The 12,591-nt window shown below is 39.6% G+C and overlaps 1 non-coding gene across 1 annotated transcript; it reads right to left on the bottom strand.

Annotated features, from left to right (window-relative positions):
* Positions 1 to 11,936: 11,936 nt before the first annotated feature.
* Positions 11,937 to 12,045, bottom strand: LOC115032363 (U6 spliceosomal RNA). The gene has a single exon (XR_003838043.1). It is a non-coding gene; the product is annotated as a U6 spliceosomal RNA (small nuclear RNA).
* Positions 12,046 to 12,591: the final 546 nt, after the last annotated feature.

Raw genomic sequence — 12,591 nt, 5'->3', positions numbered from 1 at the left:
GATAAAACTCGAAAATGGAACCATTATTGGGCCAAGAAAGTATGAATAGACAGGACATAGGCCCTAGGGGAGAAGCTACCACTATTTTCATAAATGTATATAGTTTAAACTGACATCTAATGACATATTATAATATACATAGATCATAGTATCCTTCAATTCTCAACTGAAATGGTTCTATTTTCAATATTGGTGATTACACAGTGACCCTCAACTGTCCAATGTACAGAGAAGAAGAGACTGAAGAATGCTTCACCCTAAATGGAGCACACATACTGCCTGTACTCCTCCCAAGGTGCAGGGACTATTGAAGAAGAGGAACTGGAAAGCAAGTAAGAATCAAAGTGCTGGATGACTACACAGAAACATTATCATCTGGACACAGCAGGGAAGGTTCACACTTTAACTCACAGCAGATGTGACAGCGCAGATAAAACTTGTGCAAATGTAAGACAGGCCAGCACCAAGCATGGAGATAAGGGTTACACACAATTCCTGTCTCGAGCTTCAGAGATTTATTAATTATTAACTATGTGGGGGGAGATAGGTTTTAAAAAGACTTTAGCCCCAGCTAAATCAACCATTCTCTAGTGGAAGGCACACATCTAAGAATATTTAAGCAGCACAAATTTGTCTTTAATGATGTCTTTTTTTTTTTTTTGAGAATTACCTTTTTTATTAGGTATTTTCCTAATTACATTTCCAATGCTATCCAAAAAGTCTCCAATACACTACCCCCCCACTCCCCTACCCACCCACTCCCACTTTTGGCCCTGGCTTTCCCCTGTACTAGGGCATATAAAGTTTGCAAGTCCAATGGGCCTCTCTTTCCAGTGATTGCCGACTAGGCCATCTTCTGATACATATGCAGCTAAAGAGCTCTGGGGTACTGGTTAGTTCATAATGTTGTTCCACCTATAGGGTTGCAGATCCCTTTAGCTCCTTGAGTACTTTCTCTAGCTCCTCCATTTGGGGCCCTGTGATCCATCCAATAGCTGACTGTGAGCATCCACTTCTGTGTTTGCCAGGCCCCAGCATAGTCTCACAAGAGACAGCTATATCTGGGTCCTTTCAGCAAAATCTTGCTAGTGTATGCAATGGTGTCAGCGTTTGGAAGCTGATTATGGGATGGATCCCTGGATATGGCAGTCTTTAGATGGTCCATCCTTTCTTCACAGCTCCAAACTTTATCTCTGTAACTCTTTCCATGGGTGTTTTGTCCCAATTCTAAGAAGGGGCACAGTGTCCACACTTTGGTCTTCATTCTTCTTGAGTTTCATGCGTTTAACAAATTGTATCTTATATCTTTGGTATCCCAAGTTTCTGGGCTAATATCCACTTATCAGTGAGTACATATTGTGTGAGTTCCTTTGTAATTGTGTTACCTCACTCAGGATGATGCCCTCCAGGTCCATCCATTTGCCTAGGAATTTCATAATTCATTCCTTTTAATAGCTGAGTAGTACTCCATTGTGTAAATGTACCACATTTTCTGTATCCATTCCTCTGTTGAGGGGCATCTGGGTTCTTTCCAGCTTCTGGCTATTATAAATAAGGCTGCTATGAACATAGTGGAGCATGTGTCCTTCTTACCGGTTGGAACATCTTCTGGATATATGCCCAGGAGAGGTATTGCAGGATCCCCCGGTAGTACTATATCCAGTTTTCTGGGGAACCACCAGACTGATTTCCAGAGTGGTTGTACAAGCTTGCAATCCCACCAACAATGGAGGGGTGTTCCTCTTTCTCCACATCCTTGCCAGCATCTGTTGTCACCTGAATTTTTGATCTTAGCCATTCTGACTGGTATGAGATGGAATCTCAGGGTTGTTTTGAGTTGCATTTCCCTGATGATTAAGGATGTTAAACATTTTTTCAGGTGCTTCTCAGACATTCGGTATTCCTCAGGTGAGAATTCTTTGTTCAGTTCTGAGCCCCATTTTTTAATGGGGTTATTTGATTTTCTGGAGTCCACCTTCTTGAGTTCTTTATATATATTGGATATTAGTCCCTTATCTGATTTAGGATAGGTAAAGATCCTTTCCCAATCTGTTTGTGGTCTTTTTGTCTTATTGACGGTGTCTTTTGCCTTGCAGAAGCTTTGCAACTTTATGAGGTCCCATTTATCGATTCTCGATCTTACAGCACAAGCCATTGCTGTTCTATTCAGGAATTTTTCCCCTGTACCCATATCTTCGAGGCTTTCCCCTACTTTCTCCTCTATAAATTTCAATGTCTCTGGTTTTATGTGGAGTTCCTTAATCCACTTAGATTTGATCTTAGTACAAGGAGATAGGAATGAATCAATTCACGTTCTTCTACATGATAACCACCAGTTGTGCCAGCACCATTTGTTGAAAATGCTGTCTTTTTTTCACTGGATGGTTTTTGCTCCCTTGTCAAAGATCAAGTGACCATAGGTGTGTGGGTTCATCTCAGGGTCTTCAATTCTGTTCCATTGGTCTATTTGTCTGTCGTTATACTAGTACCATGCAGTTTTTATCACAATTTCTCTGTAGTACAGCTTTAGGTCAGGCATGGTGATTCCACCAGAGGTTCTTTTATCCTTGAGAAGAGTTTTTGCTATCCTAGGTTTTTTGTTGTTCCAGATGAATTTGCAGATTGCCCTTTCTAATTCTTTGAAGAATTGAGTTGGAATTTTGATGGGGATTGCATTGAATCTGTAGATTGCTTTTGGCAAGATAGCCATTTTTACAATGTTGATCCTGCCTATCCATGAGCATGGGAGATCTTTCCATCTTCTGAGATCTTCTTTAATTTCTTTCTTCAGAGACCTGAAGTTCTTATCATACAGATCTTTCACTTCCTTAGTTAGCATCACGCCAAGGTATTTCATATTGTTCGTGACTTTTGAGAAGGGTGTTGTTTCCCTAATTTCTTTCTCAGCCTGTTTATCCTTTGTGTACAGAAAGGCCATTGACTTGCTTGAGTTAATTTTATATCTAGCTACTTCATTGAAGCTGTTTATCAGGCTTAGGAGTTCTCTGGTGGAATTTTTAGGATCACTTATATATACTATCATATTATCTGAAAAATGTGATATTTTGATTTCATTTTTTCCAATTTGTATCCCCTTGATCTCCTTTTGTTGTCAAATTGCTCTGGCTAGGACTTCAAGTACAATGTTGAATAGGTAGGGAGAGAGTGGACAGCCTTCTCTAGTCCCTGATTTTAGTGGGATTTCTTCCAGCTTCTCACCATTTACTTTGATGTTGGCTCCTGGTTTGCTGTAGATTGCTTTTATCATGGTTAGGTATGGGCCTTGAATTCCTGATCTTTCCAATACTTTTATCATGAATGGGTGTTGGATTTTGTCAAATGCTTTCTCAGCATCTAACGAGATGATCATGTGGTTTTTGTCTTTGAGTTTGTTTATATAATGGATTATGTTGATGGATTTCCGTATATTGAACCATCCCTGCATCCCTGGGATGAAACCTACTTGGTCAGGATGGATGATTGTTTTGATGTGTTCTTGGATTCGGTTAGCAAGAACTTTATTGAGTATTTTTGCATCGATATTCATAAGGGAAATTGTTCTGAAGTTCTCTATCTTTGTTGGGTCTTTTTGTGGTTTAGGTATCAGAGTAACTGTGGCTTCATAGAATGAGTTGGGTAGAGTACCTTCTGTTTCTATTTTGTGGATTAGTTTGTGAAGAACTGGGATTAGATCTTCTTTGAAGGTCTGATAGAACTCTGCACTAAACCCATCTGGTCCTGGGCTTTTTTTGGTTGGGAGACTATTAATGACTGCTTCTATTTCTTTAGGGGATATGGGACTGTTTAGATCATTAACCTGATCTTGATTTAACTTTGGTACCTGGTATCTGTCTAGAAACTTATCCATTTCATCCAGGTTCTCCAGTCTTGTTGAGTATAGCCTTTTGTAGAAGGATCTGATGGTGTTTTGGATTTCTTAATGATCAGTTGTTATGTCTCCCTTTTCATTTCTGATTTTGTTAATTAGAATACTTCCCCTGAGCCCTCTACTGAGTCTGGTTAAGGGTTTATCTATCTTGTTGATTTCCTCAAAGAACCAGCTCCTTGATTGGTTGATTCTTTGAATAGTTTTTCTTGTTTCCCCTTGGTTGATTTCACCCCTGAGTTTGATTATTTCCTGCCATCTACTCCTCTTGGGTGAATTTGCTTCCTTATGTTCTAGAGCTTTTAGGTGTGTTGTCAAGCTGCTAATGTGTGCTCTCTCTAGTTTCTTTTTGGAGGCACTCAGAGCTATGAATTTTCCTTTTAGAAATGCTTTCATTGTGTCCCATAAGTTTGAGTATGTTGTGGCTTCATTTTCATTAAACTCCAAAAGGTCGTTAATTTTTTTCTTTATTCCTTCCTTGACCAAGATATCATTGAGAGGAGTGTTGTTCAGTTTCCACGTGTGGGTTGGCTCTCTATTATTTATTTTGTTATTGAAGATCAGCCTTAGTTCATGGTGATCTGATAGGATGCATCGGACAATTTCAATATTCTTGTACATGTTGAGGCTTGTTTTGTGACCAATTATGTGGTCAATTTTGGAGATGGTACCTTGAGGTGCTGAGAAGAAGGCATATCCTTCTCTTTTAGGCTAAAATGTTCTGTAGATATCTGTCATATCCATTTGTTTCATAACTTCTGTTAGTTTCACTGTGACCCTGTTTAGTTTCTGTTTCCATGATCTGTCCATTGGTGAAAGTGGTGTGTTGAAGTCTCCCACTATTATTGTGTGAGGTACAATATGTGCTTTGAGCTTTACTAAAGTATCTTTAATGAATGTGGCTGCCCTTTTATTTGGAGCATAGATATTCAGAATTGAGTTTTCCTCTTGGAGGATTTTACCTTTGATGAGTATGAAGTGCCCTTCCTTATCTTTTTTGATTACTTCGGGTTGGAAGTCCATTTTATTAGATATTAGGATGGCTACTCCAGCTTGTTTCTCCATACCATTTGCTTGGAAAATTGTTTTCCAGCCTTTCATTCTGAGGTAGTATCTATCTTTTTCTCTGAAATGAGTTTGCTGTAAGCAGCAAAATGTTGGGTCCTGTTTGTATAGCCAGTCTGTTAGTCTATGTCTTTTTATTGGGGAGTTGAGTCCATTGATATTAAGAGATATTTCAGAAAAGTAATTGTTGCTTCCTGTTATTTTTGTTGTTAGAGTTGGCATTCTGTTCTTGTGGCTGTCTTCTTTTAGGTTTGTTGAGGGATTACCTTCTTGCTTTTTCTAGGACGTGGTTTCTGTCCTTGTATTGTTTTTTTTTTTTTTTTTTCTGTTATTATCCTTTGAAGGTCTGGATTTGTGGAAAGATAATGTGTGCATTTGGTTTTGTCGTGGAATACTTGGTTTTTCCATCTCTGGTAATTGAGAATTTGGCTGGGTATAGTAGCCTGGGCTGGAATTTGTGTTCTCTTAGTTTCTATATAACATCTGTCCAGGCCCTTCTGGCTTTCATAGTCTCTGGTGAAAAATTTGGTGTAATTCTGATAGGCTTGCCTTTATATGTTACTTGACCTTTTTCCCTTACTGCTTTTAGTATTCTGTCTTTATTTAGTGCATTTGTTGTTCTGATTATTATGTGTTGGGAGGAATTTCTTTTCTGGTCCAGTCTATTTGGAGTTCTGTAGGCTTCTTATATGTTCATGGGCATCTCTTTGTTTAGGTTTGGGAAGTTTTCTTCTATAATTTTGTTGAATATATTTGCCAGTCCTTTGAGTTGAAAATCTTCATTCTCATCTACTCCTATTATCCGTCTTCTCATTGTGTCCTGGATTTCCTGGATGTTTTGAGTTAGGATCTTTTTGGACTTTGTATTTTCTTTGATTGTTTTGCCGATGTTCTCTATGGAGTCTTCTGTGCCTGAGATTCTCTCTTCCAGCTCTTGTATTCTGTTGCTGATGCTCGCATCTATGGCTCCAGATTTCTTTCCTAGGGTTTCTATCTCCAGCGTTGCCTCAATTTGGGTTTTCTTTATTGTGTCTACTTCCCTTTTCAGGTCTTGGATGGTTTTATTCAATTCTATCACCTGTTTGGTCTGGTTTTCCTGCAATTCTTTAAGGGAATTTTGTGCTTCCTCTTTAATGTCTTCTACCTGTATAGCAGTGTTCTCCTGTATTTCTTTAAGTGTGTTATTAAAGTCCTTCTTGATGTCCTCTACCATCATCATGAAATATGCTTTTAGATCCGTGTCTAGCTTTTGTGGTGTGTTGGGGTGCCCTGGACTGGGCGAAGTGGGAGTGCTGGGTTCTGATGTTGGTGAGTGGTCTTGGTTTCTGTTAGTAAGAATATTACGTTTACCTTTTGCCATCTGGTTATCTCTGGAGTTAGTTGTCATATTTGTCTCTGTTTAGAGATTGTTCTTCTGGTGATTCTGTTAGCCTCTATCAGCAGAACTTTGAAACAGGATCTCTCCTCTGAGTTTCAGTGGTCAGAGCACTCTCTGCAGGCAAGCTCTCCTCTTACAGGGAAGGTGCACAGATATCTGGTGTTTGGACCTCCTCCTGGCCGAAGATGAAGGCCCAAAACAGGACCTTTACCACAAGCTGTGTTGCTTTGGCGGGTCACAGAAGCTGTCAGCTTGTGTGGTGCACACTCTCACCTGTGCAGACTATGTTCGGTGGAGTCCCGGAACCAAGATGGCTACCGTAGATCCTGAGGCAAAGGGCTCCCGGGCCGGGCAGAGACTTGTCCTCTGGCCGGGAGGGTGGCCGGATGTCTGGAGCCCGAATAGGGCACTGCCTCAGAGGCTCTGTGGCTTCTGCCTGTCCCAGAAGCTGTCAGCTTCTGTGATGCACACTGTCACCTGTGCAGACTAAGTTCAGCGGAGTCCTGGAACCAAGATGGCTCCTGCTGATCCTGAGGCAAAGGGCTCCCGGGCCGGGCAGAGACCTGTCCTCTGGCTGGGAGAGTGGCCAGATCACCTGAAGTCTTAAGTTCCTGTGGCTGGTGTTGTGAGTAGCTGGCGGGTGTCAGCCGACTCTGAGCCCTAGCTACCCCCGTGCTGGTCGAACCGGAAGTGACTTGTGCCCCTACTCAGGCCAAGTTTTCTGCTTCCCTAACTAATGCAGTCTCAGGTCCCATGCGATTGGATTGGAGCAGACACTGTGTTCCACTCACCAGAAGTCTTAAGATCCCTTGGCAGGTGTTGTGGGTAGCTGGCTGGTGTCAGCCGACTCTGCGCCCTAGCTACCCCAGTGCTCATGATGTCTTTTTAAAAACAGGACATAATTAGGTCGGTAGGGAACAGGATTAATTCTACTCTAAGGGTGCTCATGGGGGCAGTGGGAATATGATCAAAATGTTTCTTAAAATTCTCAGAGAAATTTTAAAAAAGAAAGAAATTTGAAATATTCTATTCTTCTTTTAGGTATTTTGTTGGAATTGTTCTGAGTCTATAAAGATTTTGGTAGAATGATGACGTTCACAGTATTAATTCTGCTATCCATTAGCATAGGAGATCTTCCCATTTTCCAGTATCTTCATCAGTCTCTTTCTTCTGAGATTTAAAGTTTTCATATTAGAGGTCTTTCATCTCTGTGGTTAATTTTATCCCTAAACATTTCAGTTTTTTAGGGGCTATTGTGAATAAGAGTGTGGTAGTGATCTCTTTCTTAGCATGTTTGTTGCTGGTTTGTAGAAAGCTACTGAATTTTGTAAGTAGATTTTGTATCCTGCCATTTTGTTGAAATTGCAGATGATTTCTACAAGTTATCTGGTATAATTTCTGGGATTTCTAATATACATATTTTATTTTTCTATTTGTTTCCCTTTAAACTTTTTTCCCAGTGTTTCACTTGTACTTTGAACACCATATTGGAAAGAAGTTGTCAGGGGTAGGGGAGTGGAAAGCCCTGTTTCATTCCTAATTTTACCTGATTTGTTTCCTGTTCTCCATTTTGGGTGATGTTGGCTGTGGCTTTGTCATGTATAGCCTCTATAATGCTGAGGAATGTTCTTTCTAGTTCTACTCTCTCCAGAAATTTTTATCATGAAGCCATGTTGGATTTTGTCAAAGGCTTTTCCTTCACCTATTGAGATAATCTTGTGATTTTTGTCTTTAGTCCTATTTATGTGGTTAATTACATTTACTGACTCACATGTATTGAACCATCCCTGTCTCTCTGGAATAAGACCAACTTGATCATCATGGATGATTTTTTTTTGATATATGCCTCTATTTGATTTTCAAGTATTTTATTAAATATTATCCAATTCATGCATATGAACATGTACATGAAAGCATGCAGGTATATGTATGAACATATGTGAATATATATTAATATTTTAGTTAAATTTATTTTTGGAGAGTCTTGCTACCAAACACAATATCTCATAGCCTGCCTCAAGTATCTTGTGATATGGTTAGACCATTTAAGTGCATATTGCAACTGGCCTGCCTTGTTTATCTTCTGTTAGCATCAGGATTGGTAATGCCCACGGCTCCACTTCTACTCAGTGATGTCCACTGGGGTTTGTAGAGCTTTAATTACATTAGAAAAAGCTTGTAAACTGTTATGCTATGACCTATTTGTTGCTGGCCATATGTGACCTCGTGCTGTCATGTTCAAAAAGAGGACACATTTTGCAGCTGTAGGGTAGAGTTCTACCCCTGCAACACACCAGCAATGTGACACTCCAGAGAGTCCTCTGTGAACAGAGGCCTAGGATGCCTCCAGCTCTTTAGTACTGGGAATTGGAGACTGCACATAAAAAGCACTTAAAACCATCTCTGCTTGATACTGAGGCTTTAAAAAGAAAAGCCATGGACTATTTATACTTTCATCTCATAATGAAATGTTATCTACAGGCATTGGGCTGTGTCCTTGTTGTATTACTGCTCCACAAAAGTAAAAAATTACTTTTTGTGGTTAGATACAGAATTATTTTTCTTCTTTTTCTTGCTATGTATATCTTCTGATCTCATCCAATAGACAGCTGTGCATGCTGGTTTTTAAATACAAGAAAGTCATAATGCTCTATTAAATAAGGCCATAGCTTTTAGAGCTTGTTGGTGGTTCATTGCCACAAAGGTTTCTCCTTGAAAAAGTGTGTGTGTGTTGTAACATAGAAGATTGCTTTAGGTATTCCCAAAGTCCCCAGTCTTTCAGGAGGAACAGAATTCTGAGTGTGGATCTTAAATGTATGCAAATAGGATGATTTGCCTTTTGATTTACACAGGGTCACTTTTCTAGCTCAAGGTCTATGAGAGTGAATCCAAAATATGACCAGAACACCCTTAGAACTGCTGTCCTTAAAATATAATTCTAAAGGCTGGAGAGGCAGCTAAGTGATCAAGAACACTGGCTTCTCTTCTAGAGGACTCAGGTTAATCCCCAACACCTACATGTTGGCTCACACCCATTTCTAACTCCAATTTCCACGGCTCTGATGCCCTCTTCTGGCTTTTGTGAGTACCAGGCATGCAAGTAGTATATATACCTATAACACAAGCCAAACACTCATCCACGTAAAATTCAAAAGTTAAATATATACATTTATAATCACTATGAGGAAAATTCCTTAGGATGAAAATAAAGCTTAGCAATGCTTAAAAATAGTGGTACTCCAATAAAATAATAGTACTCAAAACGTGACAAATGAGACTGTTTCGTTGTGGTTTGTGGAGAGCAATGAGGTCCAAATGAAGTAGTACTGGGTCACTAAGAGCTCAGAAAACACATTATGGAGTCCTTTAGGGCAGGAACATGCATATCTTTGACCTTTGCAATTTCGGTAGCAATCTCGAGCTTGTTTGTGCATTTAACAATGACAAACTGCTGCCTGAGAGGATGAATGTGGCACTGTTGGTCACATTGACAAAGGGCAGACTCAGGCCACATTAATTAGGGCTGTACTATATGTCACTGGGAGTTAAGGGTGGATCAAAACTTGCTCAGCCTTTTACTCCCTGAGAAGGCAGAGCTAATTGTGGCTAAGAAGTATATCACTCTGGACTGAATTCTGTTCCTAAGAGGAAGGTGCGTTCATGTTTTTATTCAGAAACTGAGTGTGCTATGTATGTGTCTTAGTTAGGCTTCCTATTGCCATGAAGACACCGCAACTATACGAACTCTTCTAAAGGAAAATATTTTGTTGAGGCTTGCTTACAGGTTCAGAGGTTTAGTTCATTATTGTTATTGTGTGGAGCATGGAGACATACAGGCAGACATGGTACCATGGTTATCATGGAAAGAAATGGCTTCGCTGTGATATTTTTATGTGCATATGTATTCATTTATCTTTATTCACTCTCCTATCCACCAGATACTGTCCTCCATAGCCCCCTCTTGTCCATCTGTCTGCCTATCTATCTATCTATCTATCTATCTATCTATCTATCTATCTATCTACCTATCTCACATATATGATATGTATGTATCTTTTTAATCTCCTTTATTCCCCTCTCTTCACTTTAGTGTTCTTTCTCAGCCCTGAAACCTTCATGTCACATGTATAAATACACACACACACACACACACACACAGAGAGAGAGAGAGAGAGAGAGAGAGAGAGAGAGAGAGAGAGAGAGAGAGAGAGAGAGGATACTTTGTCTTTTTGAGTATACCTTATTGTACTTAACAATTTCTTTTATTTTTATTTTCTTCATTTACATTTCAAATGCTATCCCCAATGCCCCCTTTACCATCCCCCTGCCTTGCTCCCCAACCCACCTACTCCTGCGTCCTGGCCCTGGCATTCCCCTGTACTGGGGCATATGATCTTTGCAATACCAAGGGCCTCTCCTCCCATTGCTGGCCGACTAGGCCATCCTCTACTACATATGCAGCTAGAGACATGAGCTTTGGGGGGGGGGGTACTGGTTAGTTCATATTGCTGTTGCTTCTATAGGATTGCATACCCCTTTAGGTCCTTGGGTAATTTCTCTAGCTCCTTCATTAGGGGCCCTGTGTTCCATCCAATAGATGTCTGTGAGCATCCACTTCTGTATGTGCCAGGCACTGGCATAACCTCACAAGAGAGAGCTATATCAGGGTCCTGTCGGCAAAATCTTGCTGGCATATGCAATAGTATCTGGGTTTTGTGGTTGTATATGGGATGGATACCCTGGTGGGGCAGTCTCTGGATGGTCCATCCTTCCATCTCAGCTCCAAACTTTGTCTCTGTAACTCCTTCCATGGGTGTTTTGTTCCCCATTCTAAGAAGGAGCAAAGTATCCACACTTTTGTCTTCCTTCTTCTTGAGTTTCATGTGTTTTTCAAATTGTGTCTTGGGCATTCTAAGTTTCTGGGCTAATATCCACTTATCAGTGACTACATATCATGTGTGTTCTTTTGTGATTGGGTTACCTCACTCAGGATGATATCCTCCAGATCCATCCATTTGCCTAAGAATTTCATAAATGCATCGTTTTTAATTGCTGAGTAGTACTCCATAACACAACAATTTCTAACTTCTCCATTATCCTGAAATCAATATCATTTTCTTTATGGCTGAGTAAAGTCTATTGTGTATATGTACCATCCTTTATTGAACCATTCATTTCTTGATGGACACTTAGGCTTGTTCCTAAACATTTCCAAGGAGAAGATGATGGCTAAAGATGAATAACTTTTCAAAAATGGTATTCTTTACCATTTGTATTTCTTTCTTGAGAAGGAAGAAATTCTTCACTTTATTAGCCCTTATATTACTTGAATATTTTGTTTTGGAGTTTTCTGTAGGTTCTGGACATTAATCTCCTGTCAGATATATAGCTGGCAAAGATGATCTACTATTCTATAAGTTTTCTCTCAGCTCTAGTGATTATTTCCTTTTTTTGGTTAAAACCCCTTTTATTTTCATACAATACCACGTGCCAATTTTGTGGGTGACTCCTCACACTAATGGACTCCCTTTCAGAAAGTCTTTGCCTATGGTTGTGTCTTGTTAATACATGTTTCCCTCGAGTATTTTTAGTGTGTCACTTACCTTAAGGTGTTTGAGCCATTTTGAATTGGTCTTTCTGTCATCCTTGTGCAGGGACCATGCTAATCTTCTCTGTATCATTCCAATTTTAGTATATGTGCTGCTGAAGCAAACACGAATTGGTCGTTCTGTGGAATGAGATGGGGATCTAGCTTCATTCCTCTACAGGAAGATGGTCCATGTTTCCCAGCATCATCTGTTGAAAAGGCTATCTTTTCTCTAATGTATTTTTTGACATGTTTGTCAAAGACTAAGTGATAGTTGGTGTGTGAAGTCATTGTTGGGTCCCTTGTCTTACTCTACTGATCTTTTCCCCAAAGATATTTCACACTAAAAATTCTAAGATTTTAAAATGATACTCAGTATAATTTTTAAAGCCAGCCTCAAAGAGTTTTCTAAACAATGGCATATATCAAAATCTAGTATTAGTAACAATAAGTTCGTCATCACTTTTCGTGCCATCTTTATTTTTAAACTGATCTTTAATTTTTTCTGGTACCATTTAAATATCAATTTTATTAATCCTGGCATTCTACCATATGCTGTTTCCAACATGGCTTTGATGTTGATATAGCTGACATTATCTTTATATCACAAATGACAAAATGTGATATTTAGAATAGGTAAGTACCTTGCCTAAGACTCAAACTTTGAGTGGAGCC

The sequence above is a fragment of the Mus caroli genome, unplaced genomic scaffold (assembly GCF_978045245.1).
Source record: "Mus caroli unplaced genomic scaffold, Mus_caroli_1 scaffold_1, whole genome shotgun sequence".
In the NCBI taxonomy this organism is placed as follows: domain Eukaryota; kingdom Metazoa; phylum Chordata; class Mammalia; order Rodentia; family Muridae; genus Mus; species Mus caroli.
Note: the sequence above shows the minus strand (reverse complement) of the source record. Positions and strands in the feature narration are given on the sequence as shown.